Below are 11,923 nucleotides of genomic sequence, written 5' to 3'. Positions count from 1 at the left end.
TGCACCTAAATGAAAATCTTCTTTATAATCAGCAGAAAATACATCATATATCAGCCAATACAATATAATTGTGGCATGGTAGCTAAAATGAGATTATATGCTGTCATATTTTCCCTTCTCATGTTAAATACATCAGTAAATACAATCAGAGTACACAATTTCACCTTCTAAAATGCACAGGAGAAGTAAATATGGGATTTAAAAAAAAATGTGAGAAGCACTTGAAAATGTTACTAGCATGAAACTACCTATTTTGAAAGCATTATTGCTCTAAAAGCTATTGGAAATGACATGTTTTATTTTGTTATCTAAAAGGAAGTTTATGATGACATTGAAGGTTATACTCAGATTTTTAAGATGCAATTATATCGTCCATTTTTTTCCCTCTTTGGGTGGTTAACTAGATATCTATAGGGGATGAATTAACCAGGAGGAGTTAGTATATTGCAAGATGTCATTTACTAAATGGGTATGTAATCACATGGACAAACACTTTCCACTCAGAAACAAATTTACTCTAAAAAAAATCAATGTGTATGTCTTTTTGGCTCTAGGTGGTTTATGGAATATAACCTGAATGAGTCTAAAAAAATGGCTACTATTACATACTGTGGCTTTCCTTAATAAAAGTAATATTCCTGGTTAAACTAAGGTTTTTTTTTTTTTCAATTGCACACGTGTATCAGTCCTACGTTTAATATATTTGAGAATTACTAGAAGGAAACAGAAAAATATCTATAACTGTTCCTATGTTGATTTTTATTAATTGAACAACATAAATATCATAATGTTAATAACTAAAGTTAATCTATTTGCCGAGATATTTCTTGCTATTTAATGGAATCCAGGAATGAGAACTCACGTATGTTATAAGTCCCACTATGTTTCTAATGGATGTAGCAGATAGAAGAAAGAGGGAGAAACTCAGATATAGTCCTGCCATACGATTCAGTTAAATTTCAGTTGAATGTTTTAGGCTTAGGTAAATAAAACATATGTTTATACTTACCAGTTTTAGCAGAAATTTTAAACAGATACCAACACGAATTATTACTGACAGTTCTAACTTATACAAAATTTCCTTCAAATTAAAGAAGTCACTTAAAATCAAGGTCAAATTTAAAATTTTATTACAATACCTTTCCGTAGGCTCAATCCTCAATAAGTAGTATTGTTTTTAGTACTGAATGAGTTATACAACTCTATCCGTAAATCCAGTCATTTTGTTTTAATGTTTATTATTTTGAAAAACAGAGTTACAGAGATAAAAAAGGATGAGAGGGAGAATGGGAAGAAAGAGAAACAGAGATTTTGCCATCCACTATTTCTCTCTGCACAAACGGCTGCAACAGCCAGGAGCTTCTTTCAGGTCTCCCACAGAGGGCACAGGAGTCTAACACCTTGGGGCATGATCGGCAACTCCATTAGGCATGTTTTAAGATGTGAGCTTAGGTAAGTTCAGCATCTAAATATTTTATTTTATCCCAGTGGCATAAAAGAAACATTAACATTTAATTCAAAATGGTATTATTTGAATGTGAAGTAATGGTGCTATATATGATGAAGAATTTCATTGGAATCAGGCTTAGACACATGTTCCTTTATCACAGAAAATGTGTAAACAGAGCATAAAATATACCTGAATCTATGTTGACGAGGTCCATCATAATGAGTGGAATTGAAATAACTATACCAGATTATCTTTCCGGGTAATCACAAGCAAAAAAGACTCCTATGCATTACAAACAGTCAAGATTTAGAAATCCTAAATTTGTATCTGTCACAGTCTAGGAGTTAATGTAGACAGCGACGAGTTAAAAAGGGTAATGGCTTTAAAGTTATGAAGTTCTGTTAATCATAAAAAATGAATTTTTCATTTATTTTAACAGATACATTTCCATATGTTTCACTTACTTAATGGATTGTGACCTAATCTGGAGACATTTCTTTTAAAACAGTTATTTATTTATTTTTATCGCAAAATCAGATACACAGAGAGGAGAGACAGACAGGAAGATCTTCCATCTGATGATTCACTCCGCAAGTGATCATTAGGGCTGGTGCTGTGCCGATACAAAGTCAGGAGCCAGGAACTTATTCCAGGTCTCCCACGTAGGTGCAGGATCCCAAGGCTTTGGGCCATCCTCGACTGTTTTCCCAGGCCACAAGCTGGGAGCTGGATGGGAAGTGGGGCTGCTGGGATTAGAACCGGGGCTTCCATACAGGATGTTGGCGTGTTCAAGGTGAGGACTTTAGCTGCTAGGCCACCACGCTGGGCCTGGAGACATTTAAAATACTGTAATTTAGTCTATGCTCAAAGCTTAATCGGCTAAACATTACCTTGCAAGTGTCTGTATCCCATGTGGCATATGGTTCATGACCCAATTGCTCCACTTCCGTCCAGCTCCTTGCTTCTGGACTGGGAAAGCAGTGGAGGATGTCTAACAGCCTTGGAGCATGTGCCTGCACAGGAGACCCAGAAAAAGCTCCTGGTTCCTGGCTTCAGATCAGCTCAACTCTGGCTGTTATGGTCATTTGTGGAGCAAACAAGCAAATGGAAGATGTTCCTGTCTTTGCCTCTCTCGTAATTTCTGTCTTTCCAATAAAAATAAACAGTTGTTTAAAAAGGAGAAGAAAAGTAAGTGTATCTTGGAAATGCAAATAGATCATTGAAAAAAAATTTTTTACACATTTGTGCCAGATTAAGCTTATGTGTCAATCCATGTTTTCACAACATATTTGGGCAGGAGGCTTTGGGCTGTCCACAACTGATGTCTCAAACCACAAGCAGAGAGCTGGATGGGAAGTGAGGTCACTGGTACTTCAACCGGCGACCATATGGGATCCTGGCTTATGCAATGCGAGGACTTACCCACAAGCCACTTTACCGGGCCCGATGTTTTCACAAATTTTTGAGTGCACTCATACACACACAAACACATGCCTGCTTACATATATTCCTGGTATTTCCTTCAGCAATTAACAGTCAGATCTCGTTCTGTGACATAATTATTGAAATATTCTGTAGACTTTGAAACAATTTGTACATAAACAGTACATTAAGTTTAAATCACTGATTTTCAGATTTCATTTTCTTATTGATATGTCATGCCCATTGCTAACCAGATCCATGTATGTTTGAGTGGGAATATAATTATAGTTTGTCCTTTCGAAGTCTGGACACTTGTCTATTTGTGCGGTGGGTATGGATCACCATCTGTTATATTAGAGTCAGAAAGAGAAGATTAGGAACTGAAAACAAACTTTTGTGAGTAAGTATTGGGTTTACATCCATCCCCTAAATCTGGATGCAAATGTCACCTTATTTCTCTGACCTCCCAGGAAGTAATTCTAGAAAAATTGGCTCTCAGCAACAAAGGAATGCTGGCACATTAGCATCATTTTTTATGCATAATTCTGTTATCATCTGGTTATTTTGTACCACAAACCTATTGGGTTTATATGAGCTTAGATAATTAATATTATAAGATAACATCTACAGTAGCTAATTACTCTAAAATACTTATCACTTTCATCAAATGTCTCTGTTCACTGCTATTTAATTTATTTGATGAAACAGAAGGAAATATAAAGACACTACATTGCAATGGTTTCAAATTTGCAATTGTCTATTATTGTGGAACAATAGGAAAAGTTCTCGCCACATCATGCATACACATTTGCTTTGTGCATAAGAGTTTCTGTGTTTACTGACTTATGACTTTGGTGATAATTTCATGTCCATGTTGCCTAGATGCTGCAGTATGTAATTTATTTAATTAAGATATTATCTAATTTACTTTTTCATCCTACATTGCAGATCATTCTGGTTGGCATGTGATTATGTGTTCAGGGTAGAATTGGGGTATCTTTTCTCTAATTAAAACTCTGGTTTTAAAAATTATGTTGTGATTTCATCATCCAGTATGTGCTAAAACTTGCTTGAATGGGTTCACAAGTGTCAATTATTCAGTAGTTTTGCTAGTCCACTCTTAGATCTAGCTATTGTTGGAAATTACTACAAGTTTACAAAAAAAAAAACTCAGAACCATCAACAATTTATTTTACCATATTTTACTGGTTATAAGCTCACAAGGCTATTTATATATGTAGTAAAATTTTAATGAAATTTTTATGCTGACAATATTATACAATGTTGTGCTACTGAGTGTCTCTTTCCAACTCCTCTGCGTGTCTCACCATATTTCTGGCACGAAAGAGGCTATTGTTAAGGTATCTATACACACACACACACACACACACACAAATTAACAAATGCACAGATCATATCTCAACCCTCTCAACTTTCTGGAGCAACAGTTGTATTTGCTATAGAAAAGCAGAATCCATACAGATATACTAACATGGTTATTAACCAGGAATTAGCTATGAGTTGTAACAGGAAATAAATGTAGAGTCATACATGAAGTTCTTAATATTCACTTCTGAAAGTGTGTCATTTTTATGTTTTCTGCTCTTAATCAATAGTTCAACATTTCAGCACATCTTGCTTATCTATGCATTTTGTATTTAGTTTCTATCGAATAAACAATGATCTGTTTATCTGTATGTTACTGAAAGTAAAAGATACTGAAAAAATAGCTAACACTACTCTGAACATATTATAAAGTATATATTTTATGTATTTACTCAATAATTTACACATTACATTATATTGGTAATTCTTTATGGAGAAAGAAAAAGTTGCTATTAAGAAACACTCAGTCTTTGGGTGCCCTCTCTTTGGGCCAGTTCTGAACAAGCTAGTTAGTTGAACAAGGATTTCTCAAGCTTGTTAGTTGAACAAGCCAGTTCTGAACAAGGATTTCTCAACAAAGTAAACACTTTCCCAATAAAGGCCAAGACCAGATGAGTTCACTGCTGAATAGTAACAATTGTTTTGTTTTGTTTTTAGATTTGTAAATTTTTATTGGAAAACCACATTTACAGAGTGAAGGAGTGACAGAAGGGAAGAACTTCAATCTGCTGGATCATTTCCCGTATGGCTGTAATGGTTGGAACTGAGCTGATCCAAAGGCACTAACCAGAATCTTGTTTTGGGCCTTCCACAGGTGTGTAGTGTCCCAGGGTGGTGGCCCATTCTCCACTGCCTTCCTAGGTTACACACAGAGAGCTGGATCTGAAGGAGAGCTCCTAGGACATGAATTGGTACCTGATTGGGATGCAGGGTTTGGAGGCATCTGAGTCAATATGCTGACCCCATTCCAAATAACTTTTAATGAAGAATTAGCCCCAATCCTTCTTAAACAATTCAAAACATTTGGAAGTGAAGTGATATTCCCAAAATCCTATGAGGCCAACATCATCTTAATTTCAAAGCCGGAAAAATACACAGGAAACTGTAGACTGATATTCTTGATGAAAGTAGAAGCAAAAATCTCCTGCAAAATGAGACGTAAGTGAATTCAACAACATAGAAATAAAGTATCAATCCAGGTCAAATGGGATTTTTCTCAAGGTGTGGGGTGGTTCAATATATGCAACTCAACAGGCATGAACAAAAACTGCAGATAATTTCAATAGAAGCAAGAAAACATTTAATACAATAAATGTTCTTTCATGGCAAGAACTTAAAGAAAATTGCTTTTAGAAGGAACATGCCCAAACATGACCTAGGTAATGCATGTTAACCCAGGGCCAGTAGAATGTTGAATGAATAAAAGCTGAAAGTATGTCCACTGAGATCTGGAATCAGACAAGTATGCCTACTCTTGTCATTACTATTCAATATAGTTCTAGAAGTTTTAGCCAGTCTTTAAACAAGATAAAGAAATCAATGGAATGCAAATGAAAAAGTCAAATTATTTCTGTTAAGTGATTACATGGTCAGTTGAAGACTCCATTGAGAAACAATTGGAACTCATAAAATTTCAGCAAGTTGCAGGATGTAAAATTAACATGAAATCTATAGAATTTATATACATTAAAATATCGCTGACACACTTATTAGATCAATCTCATTCACAATAGTTACAAAAATAAAATGTTGGCATCAATTTATTCAAGAAGATAAAAGATCTCTAAATGAAAATTTTAATGGAAGAACACATGCACAAATTGAAAATCCCTGTTAATGGATTAGACTAACTGATATCATTGAAATGTGTATCCTACAGAAAGCAACTTGTAAGTTCAATATTATCACCATCATGATACAAAGAGCACTCTTAAAACATGTAGAAAAGTTTTAGCAAAGTTCAAGGGAAGTATACAAGATTAAGAATAGCTAACATGATCTTAAGCAATAACAACATAGCCAGATCCTTCACAATACCAGATTTCACCAGATTTCAAGATCTACTACAATGCTCAAATAACCAAAGCCACCTAATAATGGAACGGAAATACACTTGTAGGTCAATGGAACAGGATTGAAATCCCAGAAATGAATACATGCATTTACAATGAATTAATCTTTGACAAACAAGCAAATATCTCTAGGACAGTCTCTTTAATGTATTTTGGATAAATCGGATCTCTACAGAGAAGTATGAAGGCAAAACTCTAAACTTACACCTAATGCAAAAACAAAAACATAATGAGTCTAGAATCTGAGTCTCTAAGACTTAAATTTACCAAATTGCTAGAGGGAAAAAACATACAAGAAACATTGCAAAGAATTTTCACATAGGACCCCAAAGAATAAAAGGAATAGAGAAAACCCAGATGGGATTATATCAAGGTATGAAGGGCTTGGACAGTAATGAAATGCTCAACAAAGTGGAAAAGCAACCAGAAGAATGGGTAAATACATTTAAAAATTTTACAAATATTATTTTAAAAACTTACAAAAATACAAATTAATCTAAAACAGAATTGACACCTAGAATATGTAAGAACTCAAGCAGCTGAAAGGCAACAAAACAAGTAATACAGTTAACAAATGGGCAAATGATACAAATGAGAAATGTTTTTGAAAGATCAAGCAAAAATAGCCAACAGAAACATGAAAAATATTCAGGATAGGAAGGTTAAAATAAAAACTAAATGGAGGCGTAATATCATGTCAGTTATAATGACTTTTATCCAAAACTCAAAAAAGTAACAAATGCTGTGCTGGTAGTAGTAGCCTAGTGCAAAAAGTGGGCTAGCATCCCACGTGGGCACTGGACTGTGTCCTGGCTGCTGCATTTCCTTTTTAGCTCCCTGTTCGTGGCTTTGGAAAGCTGTGGAGGGCAGCCCAGGGCCTTGGAACTCTGAACCAATGTGGGAGTCCTAATGAGTCTCCTGGCTCCTGGCTTCCGATCAGCTCAGCTCTGGCCATTGTGGCCACTTGTGAAGTAGGCCAGTGAATGGAGAATCTTTCTCACTGTATCTCCTCTCTCTGTGTATTTGAATTTCCAAAACTAGTGAATAAATCTTAAAATATTAATAACAGTAATAATATAATGATAATAATAACAAATGCTGATGTAAAAGAAAAGGCATTCTAATTAACACTTAATAGTAATGCTTACTGGTACAACCACTGTGGAAGACAATGTGGAAATTCTTAAGAAATGTAGAAATACATCTGTAATATGACCTAACCATTTCACTCCTTGGATTACATACAAAGAAAATGAAGTCAGCAAAGGAAAGAGTTTACTATGTTTGCAAGTTTCAGGCAATTGAAATCAATATCAAACACGTAAAATCTGACATTAACCACCTGATACTGGAATAAAGAAAGGTGGTATACTCACCTGCTAAATGTACCTTGTCTTTGAAATGTTGCATAAAAATGTTGACATAGAAAAGTTTTTAACTTACATCCTTCTGCTGTGTCTGTCAACAGGACTTAAATTCCCTGTGCCTTATTATATATTGTAACAACAAAAGTAAAACAAAACAAGAAAGAAATTTAAATGGAAATTTCTGTGACCATTTGGTGTTTATATTAATTTGCTATCACTAGGTCTCTATCTTGCTACCTAAGGAAACAATATAGAAAGAGGCAGCAGGGATGTTAGTTTAACTAAAATAATCCAAGTTTTCATCTTGAAAATGGAAAAAAATCAAAATACACCAAAAATCAGCTATACCAAAGATGGATGTAATTTTATAATTATGCATAGAAATCATAGGCTTGTTCTTCATCATTTTTAAAATGCATGCACAGATGATTTGAATGTTTTACTTATACTATATTAATAGTAAATTAACAGATGGAAATTATGTTGTCCTTAACAATTGTACAGGTGCTTTTGAAGTTCATGCTACAAAGTTTAATGAGAAGTGAACAATCAATACTTTTTTGTTTATTTTTTGGTTTGTTTATCATCAAAAATGTCCTTTGGGAATGCACACAGAGATGTGTTTACAACCACACAGCTAATGTTATTGCTGCTCCTCTTTTGTTTAGCTCAAGCAAGACTTCATTTACGGCTGTAACTTGTGCTACCCTGGAGTAGAGCAGTTGAACTGAAATATATTAAGGCAGTTTGTCATTTCAATATGTAAAACTATTACTTTCATATGATAACACCTTCATAAGATTGTTGGTGGCAGCCACAGTAGGACAATGAAAAGCAGCAATTAAAGTTGCTGGGGTGAGGAAATAATTCAACATGGGCTATATTAATAGTGTATCAGTGCGATACCAAGTAGTGTAGCAAATGGATCAGATAATGTAATCTCCTTTCAAAAGAGAGTTGTAAAAGATGGATGATTCCTCAGCATTCATCTTACAGTAAAGATAAAGAAACCTGATTTCTTTTTGCCTCTTGTCTTTATTCCGATGTGCATTCTGAATCTGTGTATAAAAACCTCACCTTATTACTCTTTCTATTTTAGGGACCCATCATCTCAAGTCTATTGTCTTTCAGATGGCTAGGATTACCGATAGTGGCTGCTTTGGGGAGTATTTTCATGCTCTTAAACTGATATTTTCTTTCTGAGGAACACTATTTATCAATCCATTTAACGTTCCCAAAAGTCTTTACATGGTATTAGTAGAATGTTACTCTGATGGTTCCATGTTTACAAAGGTGGTTTCTAACTGAAATGACATTTTCTTCGACAAAGATACAGTAAATCATGTTGTATTGGTCAAAGACTGGATTTGTTTTACCACATACATAATAACAGCTTTCATTTAGAAGTTGCTCCCTGCTAAATTATGATATAGAAACAGGGGATTTATTCAACCTTTGTAAATTTATGAGATGCAAAACGTTAATTTTAGAAGAGATTTGGTTTATTTTCCTTTAACATGATCACACTTTAGCGGTGAGATGAGCCATGAGGCAGTTAAAAGTTGATTGCCTCAGAGAAAAGTAACTGAGAACACCTTTTTAGTAACAAAATATTTTATTAAAGTGCCTAATATTAAACTGCCTAGGAATATCATTCAGGACAAAAAGTTATGAACTGTGGGGAATAATTACAAATCACAAAAAGTGTTTCTTGCAATTACTTAAAAATATGAAGAATATTGTATTTCTGCTTCGGTTCTCAATACTTGTAAAACATTTGATATTCAAGATATCAGTGTTTTATAATTAGTTTATATTTTAATAAATATTATATGTTATCCTACAAAGAGGTATATAATATATAACCTGAAAGGTACGTTGGGTAAAGCTGAAAAGACAAGGAACAAATGGGACAGAAAAGGGATTCTAGTTTAGAAATGAGAGAGAACTACTTCGAAATTGAAATTTAAGTTGAAAGCTAAGAGATGTAGAGAAAGAAAGCTAAGATACCAGCTTAGAAAACATTGTCAAGGGAACAGTAAGAGTAAAGACCCTGAGGGTGTATGATTGAGATAGGAAACAGTCTGAAGCAAGAGGGGGCGTGAAGATGTTCTAGGCTCTACAAGCTCAAAGATGAAGCTTTTGGGGATACTGAGGTAATTTCTCACGTAATTTTGAGTTCAAAATGTCACTACTCAAATTAATATGGTATGGGCCCAGAGTGATAGCGTAGTGGTTAAAGCCCCCGCCTTGCATGCCCAGGATCCCATATGTGCACCGGTTCTAATCTCAGCAACTCCACTTCCCATCCAGCTCCCTACTTGTGGTCTGCAAAAGCAATCGAGGACCGCCCAAAGCCTTGGGACCCTGCACCTGCGTGGGAGACCTGGAAGAAGCTCCTGGCTCCTAGCTTCGAATTGGTTCAGCTTCAGCCATTGTGGAATGGAAGATCTTCTCTGTCTCTCCTCCTCTCTGTACATCTGACTTTCCAATAAATAAATAAATAAATAAATAAATAAATCTTAAAAAATAAAAAAAGATGTGGTATATTTCAGATGATATAAAACTCAGACTATACATTATATGTGCTGCAAGTGATGAAATTGTTATTGTGACACTTAAAAAGCCATCAAGAAAGCATTTCGATAAACTTGACAAATGACACAGAGAACATTTTTAATGTGGTCAATAGCTGGATATTGGATACACTGAAATGCACAAAAGTGATAGGCAATGGATTCAATTAGCTAGAGAAACTGAGATGTGCTCCTTTTTAACATTTATTTTTATTTTTACACAAAAGCTCGAGTTAGAGAAGAGAGAGAAGAGAGACGGAGAGATAGAGAGAGAGAGAGAGAGAGAGAGAGAAATCTATAAAATCTATTCACTTATTCCCTGTTTTATTTACCGATTGGCTGCAATGTCCAGAACTTGGCCAGTGCACAGCCAGGACCCAGTATCTTCTTCTAAGTCTCCCATGAGAGTATATGTGGGCTAAAATTTTCACACATCCTCTGCTGATTTTCTTTCTTCTTCTTTTTTAAAATTTATTTCATTTTTATTGCAAAGTCAGATATACAGAGAGGAGGAGAGACAAAGAGGGAGATCTTCCGTCAGATGTTTCACTCCCCAAGTGAGCGCAACGGCTGGTGCAATGCTGTTTTGAAGCCAGGAGCCAGGAACTTCTTTCAGGTCTCCCACATGGGTGCAGAGTCCCAAGGCTTTCGGCCGTCCTCGACTGCTTTCCCAGGCCACAAGCAGGGAGCTGAATGGGAACTGGAGCTGCAGAATTAGAACTAGTGCCCATATGGGATCTTGGTGCGTTCAAGGTGAGAACTTCAGCCGCTAGACCAGCACGCAGGGCCCCTTCTGCTGATTTTCCAGGCAATAAGCAGTCAACTGGATAGAAAGTAGAGCAATTGATTGAAACTTGAACCAGTGCCCCTATGAGATGCCAGCACTAGCGATAGCAGCTTAGTCTACAATACCAAAGCATTGGACCTAGGTTTTATCTTATGTCCAGAAAGTAACCATACTTTTTTTGGTTATAAGTAGTCTTGCTCTGCCAAGGTAAACTAATAATAATAATTATAGTTCTAATAAAATATAAATGAAGGAGCAACTGGAAATTTTAAAAGAGGAAGAAAGCTTGAGAGCAAGTGATACAAATATATAGAACAGAAAATTGAGTATGGTGTATCACTTTATTAAACAATTTGAACTCTAAACATGTCAAAGAATTGGTTAGAGTAGGTATATCACAGTTTGTTTATCCAGTCCTCTTGCAATGGGCATTTAGGTTGCTTCTATATCTTTGCTATTGTGGATTATGTGCTAGTGAATGGAGGGATACAAGTTGCTTTCTTATATGTAGATATCACTGTTTTTGGATATATCTGCAGGAGAGAGATTGCTAGGTCAATGGTAGATGAATTTCAGTGTCCACAGTGGCTGCACAAGTCTACAGTCCCACCAGCAGTGAAGTAGGGTACCTTTTCCCTCACTTCCTTACCAGCACCTGTTATTGTTTTCCATGCAGGCAGTTTTCACAGGAATTAAATTGGACCTCCATACAGCTTTGATCAGTAGTGCTCTTATTGCTAGGTAGCTTGCATGTTTTTTCATATGTCTGCTGGCCATTTGAATTTGTTCCTTCGACAAAATATCTGCTCATTTCCTATGCCCATCTCTTACCTGGCTTGTTTGTTATGTTCATCTGTTTCTGG

Source organism: Ochotona princeps, chromosome 3 (assembly GCF_030435755.1).
Source record: "Ochotona princeps isolate mOchPri1 chromosome 3, mOchPri1.hap1, whole genome shotgun sequence".
Classification (NCBI taxonomy): Eukaryota; Metazoa; Chordata; class Mammalia; order Lagomorpha; family Ochotonidae; genus Ochotona; species Ochotona princeps.
The sequence above is the reverse complement of the archived record's forward strand: the minus strand, read 5'-3'. Positions refer to the sequence as shown.